This window comes from Eublepharis macularius, chromosome 4 (genome assembly GCF_028583425.1).
Source record: "Eublepharis macularius isolate TG4126 chromosome 4, MPM_Emac_v1.0, whole genome shotgun sequence".
In the NCBI taxonomy this organism is placed as follows: Eukaryota; Metazoa; Chordata; class Lepidosauria; order Squamata; family Eublepharidae; genus Eublepharis; species Eublepharis macularius.
Window position 1 is genome coordinate 11359604 of NC_072793.1, and position 19547 is coordinate 11379150.

Below are 19547 nucleotides of genomic sequence, written 5' to 3' on the forward strand. Positions count from 1 at the left end.
AAGAGGAATGTAGTGAGGGTGTCCTGGGCAGACCGGTCTCAGGCACAGTTCTTCTGGATGACAGAACTGAGCAGTGTTTGTCCTTGTGTTTTGTTTCTGCCTGCTTTTTCAGCTGGTGGTTCTGAGGAACTCCCCGAGAGCCGCAGAAGGAGCTGGTCAGTGAAACTGAAGTCAAGGCAAGTCTGACCTTGGAACCAATGGAACTGATACCTCCAAAGCTGGCTGGGAGCTCTGCTGTGACAAATACTTTAGTAGGATTAAAACAAAGGGCAGGGTATTGTTTCCAAACAGACATGAGCCTTGACATCTTCTTTTCTAGAAAGGAAGCACTGTTGCTTCACACATTATCGATTATAGAGTCAGGGATAAAACTCAGGGCCATTTAGAATCCAAGAGACAGAGCTAGAACACAGCACTAAGCATGGTTACTCAGAAGGAAGCCCCACTGTGCTCAATGGGCCATAAGTGCACATATTTAGGACCCAAGTGTTTTAGGTAGGGTTCCCAACCTCCAGGTAGGGCTTGCATAGCTCCCGGAAGACAACTGATCTCCAGACATCAGTTCCTGTGGAGAAAACTGCTTGAGAGTGGACTCTATGGCATCACATAGAATTGCAGCCTCTGAATGGGGTTGCCAACTCCAGGTTGGGAAACTCCAGGAGATTTACCCGGGAAGGGTAAAGTTTGAGAAGGGGGAAGGAGCTCAGGAAGAATTGGGGTTGCCAGCTCCAAGTTGGGAAATTCCTGGACATCTGGGGGGGGGGGGGTGAAACCTGGAGAAAGTGGAGTTTGGGGAGGGAAAGGTCCTCGACATGGCAGAATTCCAGAGTCCACCCCCTAAAGCAGCCATTTTCTCCAGGTGCACTGATCTCTGTGGCCTGGAGACCAGTTTTAATTCCGGGAGATCTCCAGCCACTACCTGGAGGCTGGCAGCCCTAGTAGGAATGGCTGCAATGATTACAATCTTACGCCTCGTTACGCGAGAGTAAGTCCTCGGCGGCTATTAAAAACGTCCGTCCAGCACCGCCCTAACCCCAATCGCCGCTCCCTCCGCTCAACCTTGCCTGGAAGCCCCGCCTCATACCTCGGCCCTCACACACACCCCGGCCATCCCGCGCAGGCGCAGACCCTCCTGCCCTCCAAGGCTTCCTTTGTCTGTCGGAGGAGGGAGCGAAAGCACCGAGCCGGGCGGCTAGAGCGGCTCTTCCCGCAGGTCTCCTCAGGAGTCTCCCCCGCCCGGGCGGACTCGCGCATCCGCGTTGAGGCCGCCGCGTTTCCTGCGGCGGCCGAGAAGAGGCCGGGGGTTGGCGGCGGGTGGCGGCTTGCGCGCCGGGCCTCGGAGGAGGTATGCAGGGAGGGGCAGAAGCCGGCCTCTGGGCCGACCCTCCCGGGGGCTCCGCTTGCTTGGAGGGGCTTGGCGGGGCGGCGAGGGGAGGACGGAGAGGGGCCGGGCCGGGGTGGGCGAAGCTTGAGGCGGCGGCGGCGGCGGCCTCAGTGAACGGCGGCTGTTTATTTCCGTGGCGCGGAGAAGGGCCACATCGCGGGTCTCTGCCCCGAGGTCGCTGCGGGCTGAAGTGAGAGGGAGGGCGAGAAGGGGAAGGGGCGCATTTGCACCTGTTAGCCACGGCCAGGGAAGGGCAGACCCGGCGGAGAGGGTGGCGGGTAGGTCGCCTAAGGGGGCTGGAGCAGGGGTCGGAGGCAGCCTGCTTCTTCGGTGCTGGGACATGGGGTGGAAACGGTGCTCCTCCGCGGAGCCCCCCTCGCCGCTTTCTACCCCCGCCTGTTCTTCAGGCGCTCGCTCGGCAGAGAGGAGAGCCGCGGTGTGGGCGGTGGGCCGCGTCTTCCCGTCGGTGGCCTTGAGGGGACATGGCGAAGCTGAAGCGGGAGCGGGGCCAGGGCGGGAGGAAGGCGCCTTCGCCTCCCGCCCCGGTGCCTGGATCTGTCAGGCTTTCTGTCGCGCTCCCCGTCCGTGTGTGTGCGTGGCGCTTGAGCCACAAAAAGACGCATTCCTGGAGTTGAGCGTCCAAGAGTAAGGGCCGAAAGAGCGAGCCCGGCAGTTCTGCTCCAGGAGGTGGGCGGTGGGGTTTCTGAGGAGGAGAGGAGTGGAAATAGCTGTGGGGGGGGGGGAGAAGATTAGGGACTTCGGCAGAAACTACATATTGTTTAAGGTAAAAGTAGCCCCCTGTGCAAGCACCGAGTCATTACTGACCATGCATGGGGGGACGTCCCATTACGACCGTTTGCTTGGCAGACTCTTTGTATGGGGGTGGTTTGCCATCTACACTTTATCCCCCGGAAACTGGGTACTCATTTTCGGAAGGATGGAAGGCTGAGTCAACCTTCAGCCGGCTACCTGAACCCAGCTTCCGCTGGGATTGAACTCAGGTCGTGAACAGAGGTCGGGCTGCAGTACTGCAGCTGTACCACTCTGTGCCACGGGGTTTTTCTCATGGCTCTCGTAGCCCTCCCGTTTTGAGGCAGGTTAGGTGGGCTGGTTAAAACTCATTCACACCATAGTTCTATGCAGAGTTACTCCAGTCTAAAATCATTGCGCTTAAACTGGAGTAACTGCATAGGATTGTGCTATGAGTGAGCTTTATTAATTGTTGTTATTGTTTGTTTATAGTCCTCCTTTCTCACTGAGATCCTGGGCAGATTACATACTGCATGAATGACAAGGGATTTGACCTTGGGTTTCTCAGATGGAAGGCCAGTGTTAACCATCACACTGGCGCTCTTGGTGAGGTGCTTCTGATGGCTGGTGTGTGAGGAAGAAAGGTTGAGAAGTTGGAGGGTGTTTAAGGGCTGCTTTCTGTGAACTGTGGATCTGGATCCAGAAGGGGATTATTTGGAAGGAGTTACTTAAAAGCTGAAGAGTCCTGCTGGAGCAGGTCAAAGGTCTATCTATCTAGTCTTGCATTGTTTGTCACAGTGGCCAGCCAGATGCTTCCAGAAAGCTGACAAACAGGCATGAAGGTAACAGCTCTTCCTTGCTGTTTCTCCACCCCAACCCCAACGGCAACTGGGGTAGGGAGCCTGAGGGGCTGCCTCCTTCCCTGTGTGCCTGCCTGAGGTCATCTAGGGAGGCCTTGCTGCAGGAATCCATGTTGCCAAAGGATCACCTCCCTCCGAACATTTTGAAATGATCGACCCCAAACATTGTACCACATTTGCAGACCTGTCTTTTTTGACAGAGCCTTTTAAAACTAATTCCTACCCTGATTTTACATTGTGGCTTTATTGATATGTTAGTTTTTAATTTCTTACCTTTATGATTTTACAGTTCTAATTATATTGTACAAGCTGAAGTCCCTTGGGCAGTTCTTGAACTGGAAAGGTAACTTATAAACCACCTAAATGATGGATAAAACAAAAGTCCTCGAGGCAGTCTAAACCTGAAGAATCTGTTTAGCAGATTGCTTATAGGGAGACATGTGGGTTTGGGTTGAGAAAAACACTCTCTGAGTCATGAGGCTGGAGATTTCAAGGTTACCATAGAGACCCACTGAGATGCCACCTTGGAAAGAGCCAGCTAATCAGTAGAGCTCAGTGTAATAGGATGGTGGTGGGGTTATTGGCAGGTGGAGGGCACCATGTTGTGGAGGTTTACTGAGGAGCAGTGTGTGTGAAAGAGATGGAAATGAACTGCAGGGTGCTGCTGGATTGGGATACATGTATGTTGTAGGTCCCTTACTGGGTTGTTCCAGAGGCAGCCTGAGAAAAGGGGGGGAGGGGGGATCAGCAAAAATATAGAAAAGCTAACCAGAGCTCTGCTCTGTGGAACAGGAATTTCTCATGAAGGTTCTTATGGCATGTCCTTGTTTTGTTATTAGAAGATGGATCTCCTATAGGTGAGACTAGTATTCCAGGGCAGAATTCTTCTAATACTTAAAGAAGTGTGCTTGCTACAGCTGCAGAGTACTCATAACCACAGGGAACTTATGAACTCAACTGTGCAAGTTAAAAGTAGTGATGATCTGAGGCCCATTCTTTTATCATATTTAAATGGTGAGGAGGCAGAGCTCTGATTTTCAAGCAAGTTGCTGTTCATCTATGAATGGGCACCCTTTCATTTTGAAGGTACATTCAAGATGCCATATAATAATATTTACAAAATTTGGACAAAGCTGACTACAGGAGAGCAATTACCCTTCTTAGAAGGGATATGTTACCATCAGCAGTCATAGAGGATAAATATACAAAGTAAACCATATGAGGAAAGAGTGTGCATATGTGGGGCCGGGAAGGTAGAAACGAGGGGACATGTCCTTTTTGAGTGTAAACTTTACCAAAATATTAGAGTGGCCTATATAACTCCGATTTGCAATCAGTTCCTGGGAAGAAATGATAGATTTTATCTAGATAAGCTTTTAGCTGATACGGATCAAGAAACCACCTTTAAAGGTGGCAAAATTTGCTGTGCAGGCCATAAAGTTCCGGAAGTATTTTATAGGGGGAAATATTTAAATATTTAATTAATTTTAAAGTTTTAAATATTTAAGAATTTGGATTCTGGAAATTCAGTGCTTACTAGATGGATAGGTTTGTAAACATGGTTTACTTTGACTGTAATAATTAGATTGTATGTCGTTACTTGTTTGGTCTTTGATCGTATTAAATATATTGAATTGATAATAGGTGGACTTGTTCTGTCCTGGCAGCTCTTTCATCCCATGGTTTAAAAGTACAAAGCGTGATCTGAGTTTCATAGTGCATTAATGTGTAATTATCTGTGAACTGGGGATTGTTTCTCTGCGTCCCAGGATATATTTGGAATTATAATTCCTTGGCAGATACTGTCTCGCTTTAACTTTTAAGATTAAGAGTCGATGTAGGAGCTGTGTTAATCTAGAAAGTTGTTTTCATGAGGTTTAAACTGAATTTGATCTAAAGTTGTTCTTCAACACTATGGAATTTTGAAGCTATGTTCTTATTACATAACAATAGCTTATCTTACTCAAAGCTCTTGTGATTCATATAAAGTAGGAGTTAAGTAGCTGGTATGAAAAATAATAGTGTACTACTCCTCTGGACAGATTAGTGCCACACTCAGAGTGGTTAACAAAGTCACTGTTATATCATTATCACCACAGTACAGCTGGGGAGCTGAGGCTGAGAGGAGTGGCTGACCCAAGGCCACCTGCTGAGTTCATGGCAGTAGTGGGAGTTGAACCAGCAGAGTGCTGATTTACAGCCCAACCACTATGCAGAGATGCCTCACTTAGAACACCATATAGCCTTCTTTCTTAGATTGCGTCAGTTTGATCTGGGAATCGTTTATTTGAACTGATCTTCAAAATAACTAGCAAGCTGAACTTGTTCCTTGCTGTGGTTTTTGTGGCAAATCTCTGCTTGTGCTACTACTACAGCATTGTATCTGAGGCATGTGGGGAACAGCTGTCTACTTGTGTCTTATCTGCCTCTTCAAACTCTCTTGGCTTCATCTTTGTGTTGATGCAAGTTTGTCCCAAGATAAAAGGCTACTTATGGTTGCTATAGGGCCGGAAGGTTGTATCACCTCCCTCTGTTTGACATAAGTTCCCTGAACATTGCTTCTGTAATAGGTTGATACATTTCTCGCACAGTAGTGCAGATAGGTGCTGCTTCCCAGGCACAAGTGGTCTGCACCTAGTTTCATTGTTTGGTGCTACTGCATACCCAGTCATAAGTTAGCACGCAATGCAATCTTGAGCGTTGTTGTGCCCTTCTAAGCCTGCTGGCTTCAGTGGATTTAGAAAGGTATAAGTCTGCACTGGTGGAAGCTCTCCTTAAAAAATGAATCCAGTGGTATTGTGAGGGTTTTTTGTGTGTGTTTGTTTGAGATGTGAAGTAGTGAATGGTTGCTCTGTAGGTGCCTCTTGGTGCAGGAAAGTTGCTGTCTGTTGTAAAAAGAATTTCATCTTATTAAACGGCAGTGCAAGGAATACAAGGAAAATAACTTTACTGGGGGATTTGTTGCGTCACTTTGCCATGCTTTCTATTGCCCTATACTGTAGAGTAGGAGATATTTAAATCTTAGCCTAGCTCCAGAATGTATCCTTCTATCATGCGCTTTCTGCAAGTTGTTAGATAATGGAATGGGGTGTTATGTGGGGCCATAAGAGATGCTGCTGTTGAGGCATCAGTGTTAAAACGTTAAACAGACCAACAAGATGAGTGGTTTGTTCAGGGGTATGGAAATGGACTAGTTCAGTAAGGCCTCTTGCTGTCTTATAATTTTCTATATGTAGTAAATTACAAGGGCAAAACGTACGCAAGTACATGTTTTGGAGAAGCAAGGCTACTGTAGGTGCTGAAGAACAGTTAATGAAATATTATTTCTTGGGCATATAATTAGCTATGCAGTTTTTTCCCCCGTTGTTAAAAATAACGTATAGCGTCTCAACATGTCTTGCCATGTTGCTGTTAATCAGTACTTCCGATTTCACATAGAGACTGGTACTGTCTGTGTTTAGATATTCCTGTGGCAACAGATCCCGGCTGCAGAGAAGAATGATGACTTAAATTGAGAAGGAGGGGGAAGAAGATGGGCCGATGTGAGAGACAGCTTCAGAAAGGCAACCCAAACTCGGCTGTGCTTTGTTGCTGGTCAGGAAGGAATTTTACTACGGAAGGTAAAACAACTTTGCTTCATTTTTTTCCAGAGTTCAAATAACTCTCCTTCCCCCCAAAGCATCCATATTTCTCTTTGTATCAAAATCTAGACATTGCTGTGTGTTCCACAAAATGGCTTCAGTTTGTGACACATCCTGTTTTTTAGGAGCAGCAAACGATGGCATTTTAAAAAGTATTCAATGGGATTTGGATTACAGTTTTATGTACATCCTTCTTTTATTTAAATATTCATGTATTTTGGCATGAAAAAGATTCTTAGGGATTTTCCAGTTGGGAAAAAGGATTATGTAAGAACTGGTGGAAACTAGTTATCTGTTCACTTGTCGTTGTAATTATGCATACAGGCTTCTGACCTGCGACACAGAACTATTGAGTATTACAGTGGTTAATGATGCAATTCATAGATACAGAGCTGGTTTTGCCACTTTGGGGCTATATAATTTCAAATTCAGTTGTCAGAAGTGTCCAAATATTTAGTTTAGATAGGTGCTTAGTTTCTGAAATAGAATATGTAAATGAAATTGTCTTAGTGCAAATTATTTGACACTAACTCAAATTATTTGACATTAATTTGACTAACTCAAATTATTTAAAATTACAATCCTCTAAGCCCATTGACTTCAGTGGACTTACGATATATCAGCTTAGGATGGCACTGTAGGACTTGAAGTTGGAAGACATGCGTGCCACTTTCAAAGGAAGTAAAACTGTTTTATGCTCTCTTCTCTTTTCCAGTGAAGTGCTCCCTCTCTCTAAAGTACTGTTTCCCAAGCGACAGCTCAGAATCTAATCATATGCTTTAGCAGCTGTACTAACAGATTGAAGGCTCTGGATGTCTGGGATAGTTCTGCTGAAAAAGACTTTAGAGCAGCTATAATGATTTGTTTAGTTTGGTGTAACCTTCTAAAATCTTTGCTTTGGTACCTTTAATCCAGCTCTACCTTAAACCTGTACCCCAGGAGGGCTCCAGTTATAACCAACACTTTTCTCCGCCCCACGAGCTTCAGGTGTTCTCTTCTTTATCCATCAACTAACCTGGAACACCTTCCGTTTTGTCTTTGTGTGACCTATATATTGCTGCCTCCCTGACTCCTTCAAATGGTTTTTACTGCCACCAAACGTTTTTGCCTTAGACCTCCTCAGTTTAACTGGTAATATAGGAAGCCTTGTTATAGATGGTAGTGTGTCAGAACAGTCAGCACGTAGTGGTGGTTGTGAGGTAAAAAATGGATCCTTTTTTCTTAATCATAAGTAGTATTTATTTGTAAGTACATAAGTGTGATGGTTGCAGAGTTTTGATAAGTGTACTGGTTTCTGAATAGTTCTTAAGGTTGGTGGTTTCAAAAATAATATTTTCTTATAGGTATATTTACAGACTATTTTTTCCATACAGATCTTCACTTACAGAATAAACTCTCTTTTCATCCACACAGATATAGATTCACTCAGGCCTTTCCACACACTTGCCTGATTTAGATAGAATAATCTCTCCCTCAGAGATACAGACTGACCTAGGCACAAACACTCTTTGCCTGACTTATACAGAAGTAGTCTCTCAGGCTTCCACACATTTTGCCTGATGTATCCAGAATCCTTTTTGTGAGACTCAGGCTCACACACAATTTGCCTTCCTTAGAGATACAGACTAACTCTCTCAGGCTCCATGCGGTCTCAGTGAACTTGGCAGAATGAATACTTTCTCTCAGAAACACACAGACTCTCTAAGGTGCCACACAGTTTCCTGACTTAACTGTAATGAACATTTTCCCTCAGCACTGACTAAAAACTGCCATTCACTCTGCCTCCCAGGGGTTCATCTAGGGCACAGTAATCAGAGTACCCTCCATTCACCCAGTCAGCCTCCCCCTCCTTTCCTCAGAGGTCTGCATTTAAACTCATGGTAACATATACAAAAAAAAATATCCCACATTAACAAGAAGAAATAAATCATTATAACAACGAAAGAAGGCTAGGTAGCCAATGTGGTGTAGTAGGTAGAGTGTTGGACAAGGACTTGGACATAAAAAATGCCGTGCTGTGTAGGGTGAATGGGCCGCTTAGTTCAGTAGCCTGTTTCACAAAGTGGCTTACTAGATTCCCTTGTAAAGCATGTATGGCGTCCAAAGCCTCCAGCATTGGCATTTACAGCCTTTGAAATATGAGATATATTCATCTTAGATAATAGCCGTTGATGGAGTTGTCCCATCCATTTTCAAAGCTAACTTAAACTAGTTGTTATCACTACACCTTGTGGCTGTGAATTCCACAAGTTAATTACTGTTTGAGTGAAGAGAGACCTGAGAGACTTGGATTCAAATCCCCAGCCGGCCAGAATGCTTACTGTATGCCAGTGCCTCTCAGCCTAACTTACTTTGCAGGGTGATTGTGAGGATAAAATGAAGGGAGGAAGAATCATGTGAGCGATCTTAAATTCATTGCAGGAATGGTAGGAAGGGTAGGAAGGAAAGTCCATGCATAAAATCCAGATCAGCTTACTTGTTATTACGTAGTTATCTTCAAATGTTTCAACTTACATATTTAAGAAAAAAAAATAGGAAGAAAAAGCTAAATTATAACAGGGGATGTTTTAAAAGGACCAGTGTTGGACAGGATTCTTCTTTGAGAGAGGCAGGTTTGAAAAGCTCTCCCATATTAATTGATTTGTGTGTATTTTTGTATCCTGTTTTTCTCCCTGAAGGGGCCCAGAGTGGTTCACAAGAGCAAAGCAATAAAAATATAAAACCAACAACCAGTGTCTTGGGCTGGTCTGGGTTTCAGTAGCTGTACAATTCAAAGACACCCAAGGGCTTGTGCCTCTGGCCATAGCCAAGCCTTTCATCTACAACGGGAACAGAAAAGCAAATGCTCAGCAAGATGTTGCAACTGGACAAGATGTTCCTCCTGTCCTTTCCCTTCTTTGCAGTCTGTCTCTTCCCTTAGCCTAGGGCTACTAAGCCCTTGCTCTAAACAAAACGCACAAAAAATGATGGTTGTTGTGGGTTTTCCGGGCTGTATTGCCGTGGTCTTGGCATTGTAGTTCCTGACATTTCGCCAGCAGCTGTGGCTGGCATCTTCAGAGGTGTAGCACCAAAAGACAGAGATCTCTCAGCACAAAAAATGGCTGTTGGCCTGATGACATGATGTCATTTCCAGCTTTCCCCCAAAATTGACGTTAGTCCTTTCTGTAAATCATTAGGGACATTATGGTTGTATCACAGAGTTTATGGCAGTTCCTGGAGAGGATTGATGTCACTTCCAGCTTATCTCTGGAAGTGCCATCACTGATAGTGGTCATGCCTCCCAGACCATATGTTGGCAAACCTATCCTGCCCCGGCCACCCTTGCTAATCAGCCTTCCAGTGCTCTATATGCATTTAAATTGCGGAATCTCCCTTCCTACCCGTGAGGTCAGAGCCCTCGCTCTTTATGTTCCTGTCACAGGTTATGATTGTAGCTCAGTGGGTTTTATGCTGCAACCAGGGTGTAACAAGTAGGCACTTGGTCTGGAAAGGTTGAACAGCATTGCAATAGAAGACAAAGGCAAGATGAGAAAGCTCAATTACAGTAACAGGAGTCTAGGAAAGACAATACTGAAGTTCAGTTTAGTGCGTGGGTAATGGGAATAGACTCCACAAGCTTTCTGCTTTCACACATTCCATGGCACTGTATGCCTATGTTGCTCTGGTCCCCCACCCCCCTTTTAACGTGGCTTGTTCTGGAAGATGAACATAAGCCAAGAGAGGTGGTCAGTGTGTGCTTATATCCTAAGTGTGTGTAGGGGGCCACAAGCAGTTGTTTCTTTGGCTTATGGAGTCCTTCAAATAAAACTTTAAGCTCTTTGTGAGAGGCTGCTTACTTCTCCCTTTTTTGATGTTGGTTTCATAGGTAAACAAGTAATTAAAGCATACTCATTCTTGGAGAGTAATCTGCTTGGCATTGGGTAAAAAATTTGCTTGCGCTGCACAAACTCTAGAACACTAAGAAAAAGAACTTCTGGTTTCTGAGTTGGATGCCTGAGAGCAGAAACACTTTGTTCATGCAAAGTGCATGAGAATATCTTCATACTTCTGTTAACTCGTGTAAAATAAAATAACCCATTAACTTTGAAGTTTTTCAAAGAGCTTATGCTTCAGATGTTTAAAATAGCACATGTACTATGACTTTGGCTTCTATGTTAATATGAGGAGGTTGCTGGTTGAAAAGTGCTGGTTTTCAGGAATGGGCTTGTCAATAGTGCAAAGATTTTTTTTGCTTGGAGATTATTTACTTTCTTTGAAAGAATGAACCCTGTTCCAGGTGTATGTGTTTCTAGGATTATGTCTGCTGCTGTTTCCATGGGTTACTCAATGCCTTTCACCTTTTCTTAGGCTGATTTCTGTTTGCCTTACAGTCAAGCTTTCAGGATCTGTTGTTTCCATTAATAGGCGCTGCTTTATTTGATGTCTCCATTGCGTGAAATGGTCTGATGCTGACTAGCTGTCATGAGGTCATGGCAGTTACCACATGATAAAAATGGATCAGGAACTGGAGTCTGCAGTGTATGCATGTCACAGCATTGGCAGGAGAATAAAAGTTACATGTTTGCAAAAAGGCTGCTGCTGGTTTTTAAATTGCTGCTTATCCTAGAGATGAAGTAATGTTTAAACAAGATTAGGGGCATCCTCGTGTTGATCTTTCCATGTCTGTTAAGGAGCAACCCAGGCTGAATAGCTCTGTCTTTCTTCAGAATATGAAGACTCTGAAAATTCATGGTGAAATAAGCAAGAGGGGGTTGCGTCCAGCGTGGGGCTTCTGTGGGTATAAGGACTTGCACCCGTACGTTGTGGCTTTCTCATCATGGCTTTCCCCCTCCTCTGCCCATGGTCGCCCAAAATGCTCTTGAAATCCTCTTCCTGAGCGTCTCCTGTTAAGTAGGGTTTGGAGTGGCCATTTGGGAAGGAGGGAGCCAAAAGCGCCATGTTTTGCCTGTGGAAACCCTTACACCCTTAGAGGCACTGGATCCAACCCAAGGAACGTGGTTGGCAGGTATGATGAGACATGCCCTATGGCTTTTGCAAGCTTGCTTCCTCCTCGCTTTTTTTCCCCCTGCAGTGGAGTCAGAGTGCCCTTTTGTGCCTAGGTGGGAGCCTTTGCAGAGCTAACATGCTCATAAAACAGAGGCCCACTCTGCTTCTCGTTGGTGCCTATGACAGAATCCTGAGGGATGCTTCCTGTGTTACTTTCCTCCTACACACATTCATCTGTTTATATAGGGTGTGTGTGTTTTGTGAACAGCAACACAAATATATTTTCCAAGCAAGGTAAAATGGATTAGGCTGTCCATTCCAGAGCAAGAGGCACACATTTTCTGAATTCTCCTTGTAAGTTGGCGTAGTTTAACTAGGCTAATGTTATCTCTGAACAGCATAGTCCTGGAGACTGAATGGCTGTAGTCCTGTTGTACTTAAATATTTCAATGCTCTCAGTCTTGTATTTCTGTAATTGATAGCATGGCTGTGTAGTATGCAAGAGAGGCTTTCCTTTCTTTGAAATCTGGGAAGCAGTGCACTTCCAAGATACAGGGAGCAGGCGGCAGGAGCATAGCATTTGTTACATAATGATGTTCCCTGCTAAGTGATGGTGACACTGTTAAGGTGTGTTATCCATGTAAAAAACAGTAATATGACTAGAAGTCTCATTAAATGAGATAATGAATCTTTGCACATGCTTTCACTTTTCATAGCTATTTTTAGTAAATCTCTCCCCCCCCCCCCCATTTCTATGGAGGAAAAATTAGGAGGCTTGGCTAGCTGAGGAAACGGTCCTTTACTGGCATCTGTAGCAGCTTAATGCTGACTTTCAAGATAAATATTCCTGGAAAGTTCTGCTAGTACAGACTGTTTCAGGGTCTTGTTGCAAACTTGGCTGTGTTGCATGCCTTTTGGTGAACAGTGAACCATCTTGCTTCCAAGAAAAATCTATTGGAAGCTTTAGATACATTTTTATACCTGTTTTCTTGCCAAATCTATGATGTGTGTTCCAGGTGATAATGGATAATTAGTGTCCCTTTTATTGCAATTTGTGGTTTGAGTCCTCATTGGGCTGTGTCTGCCAGAGAGAAAGGGACCTGCATGCCCAAAGGTCCTAGCCTCACAACTCTGAAAGACGTCTGCCTGAGACTCTGTAAAGCAGTTGGCAAGCAGGCCAATCAGGCAGACAAGTGATCTGATTCTGTATAAAGGCAGCTTCATGTACCCATCCACAATACAAGCTGATTGAAAGAAGGAAGCCTCAAATAGAATATCGTGCAAAAGATCCAACCATCAGTGTTTCCTCTGGCTTTTACACTTTTTTTCCTTGAGGCATACTAGCATAATTTGACACAGTTTAAGGCTAACTACAGTAAGATGTACCCTTGTCCTCTAGTCTCCTTGCTGTGAGGGTAGCACAACTTGTTTCTTAACATCTAAATAGATACTATTTTTGCTTCACTCTTAAGATTTCATGAGCCCTTTCCCTTGTTGCCAGTGCAAAACAAGCAGTTCTGAAGCAGTAATGCGTGTGTCAGATAACTGTGGTTTGGATCCAGTCTGCTGGTGTTAAAGTAAGAAGTTCCCTTTGATCACCCAAAAAGGCTATGGTGGGGATCATAGAATCATAGAGTTGGAAGGGGCCATACAGACCATCTAGTCCAACCCCCTGCCCAGTGCAGGATCAGCCTAAAGCATCTCTGACAAGTATTCATCCAGCCTCTTCTTGAAAACTGCCAGTGAGGGGGAGCTCACCACCTCCCTAGGCAGCTGATTCCACTTTTGAACTACTCTGACCGTGAAAGAGTTTTTCCTAATATCCAGCCGGTACCTTTGTGCATGTAGTTTTAGCCCATTGCTTCGCGTCCTACCCTCTGCTGCCAACTGGAACAGCTCTTTGCCCTCCTCCAAATGTGACAGCCTTTCAAATATTTAAAGAGAGCAATCATGTCCCCCCTCAACCTCCTCTTCTCCAAACTAAACATTCCCAAGGCCCTCAGCCTTCCTTCATAGGGCTCAGTCTCCAGGCCCCTGATCATCCTTGTCGCTCTCCTCTGCACCCTCTCGATTTTGTCCACATCCTTTTTGAAGTGAGGCCTCCAGAACTGCACACAATACTCCAGGTGTGGCCTGACCAAGGCAGTATAGAGAGGGGCTATGACCTCCTGCGATTTCGATCATAGGACTTGCAAGGACAAAAGCCATGTGGTGATGGAAGCTGCTTTCTCCCAGGCAGAAAAAGCTGTTCTCGCTGTGAAAGCTGCAGCAAGTGGGATTGGCGCACATGAGGATGGCATTCACACACCTCATCCCTGCCCTGTTCACTCCAGGTATTGTCCCTCCCCACCCCCTTCCTGCTTGTCACTTTGGTGCAGAAGCACTAACCTGGTGATAATCAGGTAGGAGAGTGCTAGAACTCCCCCCCCACCCAAAACAGCCTGGCAGCCCCTCCCAACAGATGAATGAGGCTCTCAGCTGAGGATTTTTTTTAAAAAGCCTTAATAAAGGGGGTGGGAGAATGCTGGAGTGGAGCCATTTTGAAGGCAGTGCTAATGCTCCCTTCCCCATTGCCTGCAGGCAGGAGTTTCACACTGAGACTCTCTTTGTAGCCATCATTCTGTTGCCCCTTAAGTCAGAGCAAATGAGGTTTTCCTTTGCTCCTTAAAGAGGAAATCCCTAGGAGCCCCTAAGTTGGAAAGAGCACAATGTTGTGTAGAAACTCCTGAATAAAGCGGGGCATGCTGTGTGCCACCCTGAGTGAAAACCTCAGTGTGGAAACAGTCGGAGGCTGCAATAAAGAAGGGAATTGGGCAGGAATTAAAAAGCTGGCTGGATTCACCCCTGTGATTTTAGTTTCCCTTCTGAGTAAAGGTTGCCCCATGCAAACATGGAGGTTCTTCCTGCATCTCTAAGAGTTCCTGGACAGTCAGGCAGCCTGCTGCAGTGGACTCTTCAGCCTGTGAACTCAGTTTACCTGCCGCCTTATGTCTACTCGAGGGCTCCGGTTGTACGTCGCGATACAGGAGAGAAATGCCGCTGAATAGGTGGGAATAGTAATGTGGGACATAACACTGCTGGGGCTGCTTGTTGTTCAGAACTGTTAGTCACAGGCAAAATCTCTGGACCTGACGGTCCTAGTTCCCATAATCCTCAGTTAACTGTATAAAAACCTTCTAGATAGTTGATTTTGGAGTCCCGAGAGAGTTACAACCGCAAGACGTGAACTTTGCAAGTGTTGTCATAAGTCCCCGTTATTTCTACTGTTGGAAATTTCATGGTTTTTAATATACCCCCAAATAAAGTTTCACACAAGGCATATATCAAACCACAGTGGTTATTAAGAGTCTAAACTCTTTATTCTTTCTGTGGCTGGAATGTGAACTATTTTAATTTTTCTTTTCCTTCAATGAGTAAAATGAGAAACTACATGTGAAACTGTAGGCTTGTTAACAGTAGGTTGCAGTGTATAGCAGCCACCATCAAGTTCACGTATACAGTTCTATGTTTTGGAAATCAAAGCAACTTGATAGTGTTATTTTAAAAATGAAGAGCAATGCCTCAAATGTCCCGGAGGTGGTGGGAGATGTCCGCATCTCTGCATACACATCTCTTTTTAATTGTAGTTGTCTAATCCTTCTCCCTCGGCATGGAAATAGAATTTAAAAAGCTTCATGCAGCTGTACAGGCATTAAGTTGCATTAGCTGCTGCTAGCTGATTGGAGTCATGTAATGCAACTTGTAATGGTTGGAAAATATGGTAAGCCTGGAACACAAACTATGCTGAATATTTCAGGGTTTTTTTTAGGAAGGTTGTATACCATTTTGAGGCTAAGATTTTTCCTGCGGAGACATTAACCTTATTGCTTGCTGCAAACACAGATCAGGAATCTCAACATTAGTTACTGCAAACTTGAAACAAAACCCACATTTTTTTTATTAAGACCAACAAAAATATCCTACATATTATGCAAGCTTTTGAATTTTCCTTGACTCTTTATCAGGCTGGGGAGAGTACATCTTTCATGCTGTGGTGTTAGGACCTGTTTGTCTGCATCCCATAGCATGCTTAGCTGAGTGTTGCTAGTAGTATTAGACTGTGCCACTGGCATGCTAGGAAGAGGGGAAAAATGGAAGTATCCCATTGAAAATGCAAAAACCAGCAGTTGGTCCTGACATTCATTGTCTTAACATTTTGTGACGGGCAGTATGTATGTTTCATGTTCATTTTCGGTCTTCTATGCAGTCCCACATGGGACTATGCACGGATGCAGACTAGCCTCAGAAGAGATTTTCTAGTTCTAGGTCTATAGAGGGCGTTCTGACTGGGCAGCGTGCATGTGCGGATCTTCCCGCTAAATCACACTGTTTGTCAGAGCGCCCCTCCCCCCTCAGTTCTTCACTCTACTCTGTTTGCTACTCTACTCAAATTTTTCTGAGCTTTTTCTTCTGTCCTACTGAGCCACTTGATGTCACAGAAAGCCTTATTTAAGAAGTGCTCGAAGTGTGACACCAAGATGCTGCACTCTGATGAGCATTCTCTGTGCCTTCATTGCCTCAGAGAAGCACACAGCATTTCAACTTGCCGCATCTGCCAGAAGCTCACCACGGAAGGCCTGTAGCAATCACACAGCTTGCCTCAAGGCTGCTATGTGGGAGATCACAGAATCACAGAGTTGGAAGGGGCCATACAGACCTTCTAGTCTAACCCCCTGCCCAATGCAGGATGAGCCTAAAGCATCCCTGACAAATATTCATCCAGCCTCTTCTTGAAAACTGCCAGGGAAGGGGAGCTCACCACCTCCCTAGGCAGCTGGTTCCACCTTTGAGCTACTCTGACCGTGAAAAGGTTTTTTCTACTATCCAGCCGGTACCTTTCTGCATGTAATTTAAGCCTGTCGCTTCAGCTTCTATCCTCTGCTGCCAACTGGAAAGGCTCCTTACCCTCCTCCAAATGACAGCCTTTCAAATATTTAAAGAGAGCAATCATGTTCCCCCTCAGTCTCCTCTTCTCCAAACTAAACATTCCCAAGACCCTCATCCTTTCCTCGTAGGGCTCAGTCTCCAGACCCCTGATCATCCCCATCGCTCTCCTCTGCACCCTCTCGATTTTGTCCACATCCTTTTTGAAGTGAGGCCTCCAGAACTGCACACAGTACTCCAGGTGCAGCCTGACCAAGGCAGTATAGAGAGGGACTATGACCTCCTGCGATTCAGGAGGCCTTGAAGATGATGGACAGAGGTTCTGCAAGTTCTCTAGAAAGTTTTTTGAGCACTCTTGGGTACACTGCATCCGTCCCAGGGGATTTGTATTTGTCCAGTGCAGCCAGGTGCCTCTTCACAACCTCTCTGTCAATATCAACTAGCCACCCACTCTGTCATGTCTTCTATCATCTCTAGATGGGCTCGAGTTCTTCAGGGAGAAAACAGGCAAAAAAGTCGTTAAGCCTCTCTGCTTCTTCTTCTGTCTTGCATCAGAGTTTCTCCTTCTACTCCCAACAGCGGTCTAATTGCCTCTTTTACCTTGTGTTGGCTTCTCACATATCTGTAGAAGTTTTTCTTATTGTAGTGAGCCCCCCTGGCCAAACCCAGCTCATACAGAGCTTTGGCTTCTCTGATGACTGATCTGCAGTACCTAGTAACCTTCATATATTCCTCTTTAGAGGTTTGTCATTCCATTTCTTGAACATTTCCTTTTTCTCCCTTAGCTTATTCTGGAGCTCTCATAGAATAGAATCCTAGAGTTGGAAGGGGCCATACAGACCATCTAGTCCAACCCCTTGCCAATGCAGGAATCAGCCTAAAGCATCTCTGACAAATATTCATCCAGCCTCTTCTTGAAAACTGTCAGTGAAGGGGAGTTCACCACCTCCCTAGGCAGCTGGTTCCACCTTTGAGCTACTCTGACCGTGAAAAGGTTTTTTCTACTATCCAGCTGATTCCACATCGGTTTCTTGGAGCCCTTACCATGTTTCCATCTTGCTAGAATAGTGAGGGCTTGAGCTTGCAAAAGCTCATGTTTGAGAAGAGCCCACCCTTTACTTGCTCCTTTCCCTTCCAGCACACTCCCCCACAGAATGACTCATCATCATCGAGTGTTTATTGAAGTCGGCCCTACGAAAATCTAGCCTATGAGTCTGGCTATGAACTTCCTTGCCCACCCCCCACAGCAACTGGAATTCAAGGAGGACATGGTCACTTCCCCCTAAGGTCCCTACCACCTTCCTCCATCTACCAATTCTTCCCTGTTGGTTAATATTAAGTCTAGTATGGCTGAGCCCGTTGTAGCTTCCTCCACCATTTGAAAAAGGAAGTTATCGGCCAGGCAGGTCAGGAAGTTGCGTGAATCTTGTTGCTTTGCTGAACTTGTCTCCCAGCACACATCAGGGAAGTGAAGTCAACCATAATTATAAGGTTCTGATGTCTGGATACTCTACCAACCTGTTCGAGGAGAGCAGCATCCATCTCCTCTCCCTGGTCTGGCGGTCTGTAGCAGACTCTAACAACAGTACCCTTTATCCTTCCTCCCCTTATTTCCACCCATATACTTTCCACTGGGCTGTCAACCACATTCTGCAGAACTTCCTGACAATCAAGCCCTTTCCTCACATTCAATGCCGCTCTGCCCCCTCTTCTATCCTTCCGGTTTTTCATGAACAACTCGTACCCATCCGCTACCGCATTCCAGTCATGGGAATCATCTGACCAAGTCTCATTAATTCCTACTATAACGTAGCCCTCTGTTTGCAAGAGAAGCTCAAGCTCTTCCTTCTTATTACACATACTTTGGGCATTGGTATATAGGCGCTTGTAGCCTTGTACCTTTGTTGGATCTGTCCTACCCAGATAGGCCCCCCGTTGCTATCACTTCTTCATTGAAATCCCCATGTTGATCATCCCCTTCCCCTTGTGGCAGCAGTTTTTAAAGCTCTCCTGATGAAGCTCTCCTGGTTCTTTCCTAACATTTTATTCCCTGACCTTGAGAGGTGAAGCCCATATGCCAGAAGGCCTTCTCTGAGAAAACTTATCTAGCTTGGTGTAGTGGTTAAGAGCGCAGGACTCTAATCTGGAGAACCGGGTTTGATTCCTCACTCCTCCACTTGAAGCCAGCTGGGTGACCTTGAGTCAGTCACAACGTCTAGCTCTCTCAGCCCCACTCACCTCACAGGGTGTTTTGTTGTGGAGATAATAACAAAAACAAAGGCTATGGGAAAGACTGTATAAAACCGTTGCCAAGAGGGTCTCCCCAAAAATTTTAATTTGTATACAAAATCCAATAGTGTCTGCTTACTGCTAAATCACTCTTCTAACATCATACATGAATCACAGCCACTAGCAAAAACTATTTTATCTATCACAATGAATACTTTAACCAATACACAGTCTACTTAAACCAATACACAGTCAATGAATAAAGAACTACATGTGGAATTGCATATGTACAAATCAATACAGAACAATGTCTCTCTCTGTCTATGTCCACAAGTTGTCCGTAATATGTTCTCAACTCCAAAGAATGTTCCAACCTGATAGTCAACATTCAAGATGTAGGGGAAGGTCCTCCTTTAGGTGGGGAAGAAGTGAAGAAAGTGCTGTTCTGCTGTGCAAATCCACGTTCTTTCATCCACAGGCTTGAGTGTGCAAAGGAATCCCCTTGCCTCCACAACAGTAGACGTGTTCCAAGTTGCACTCTTTCCCCTGGAGTAACAAGGAGGACGCTGTTTCCAGCCTGACAAAACGCTAGCAATTTTTGTTTCGCGTGATCCAGCTTTCTCAGGGGCTTTGTGTTTCAATTCATTTCTAGGCATAGAACTAGTCTGGAGCCAATGTGACGGCAGTTCTCTGCCAGATATATAACTTCTGATCCCTCCCCAGAGGAAACGGTGGGGGATAATTCTACCTTAAGCCCTAATGGGGATTTCAGAC

General features: G+C 45.2%; 1 protein-coding gene across 1 annotated transcript in view; it reads left to right on the forward strand.

Moving 5' to 3' along the window:
• The first annotated feature begins 1180 nt into the window (after window positions 1–1180).
• The window catches only part of RNF41 (ring finger protein 41), a 47717-nt gene continuing 29350 nt past the window's right edge, over window positions 1181–19547 (forward strand). The window contains exons 1-2 of the mRNA XM_054978524.1: window positions 1181–1345; window positions 6456–6614. The gene's annotated coding sequence lies outside the window, so the exon portion shown is untranslated. The remainder of the gene's footprint in view (window positions 1346–6455; window positions 6615–19547) is intronic.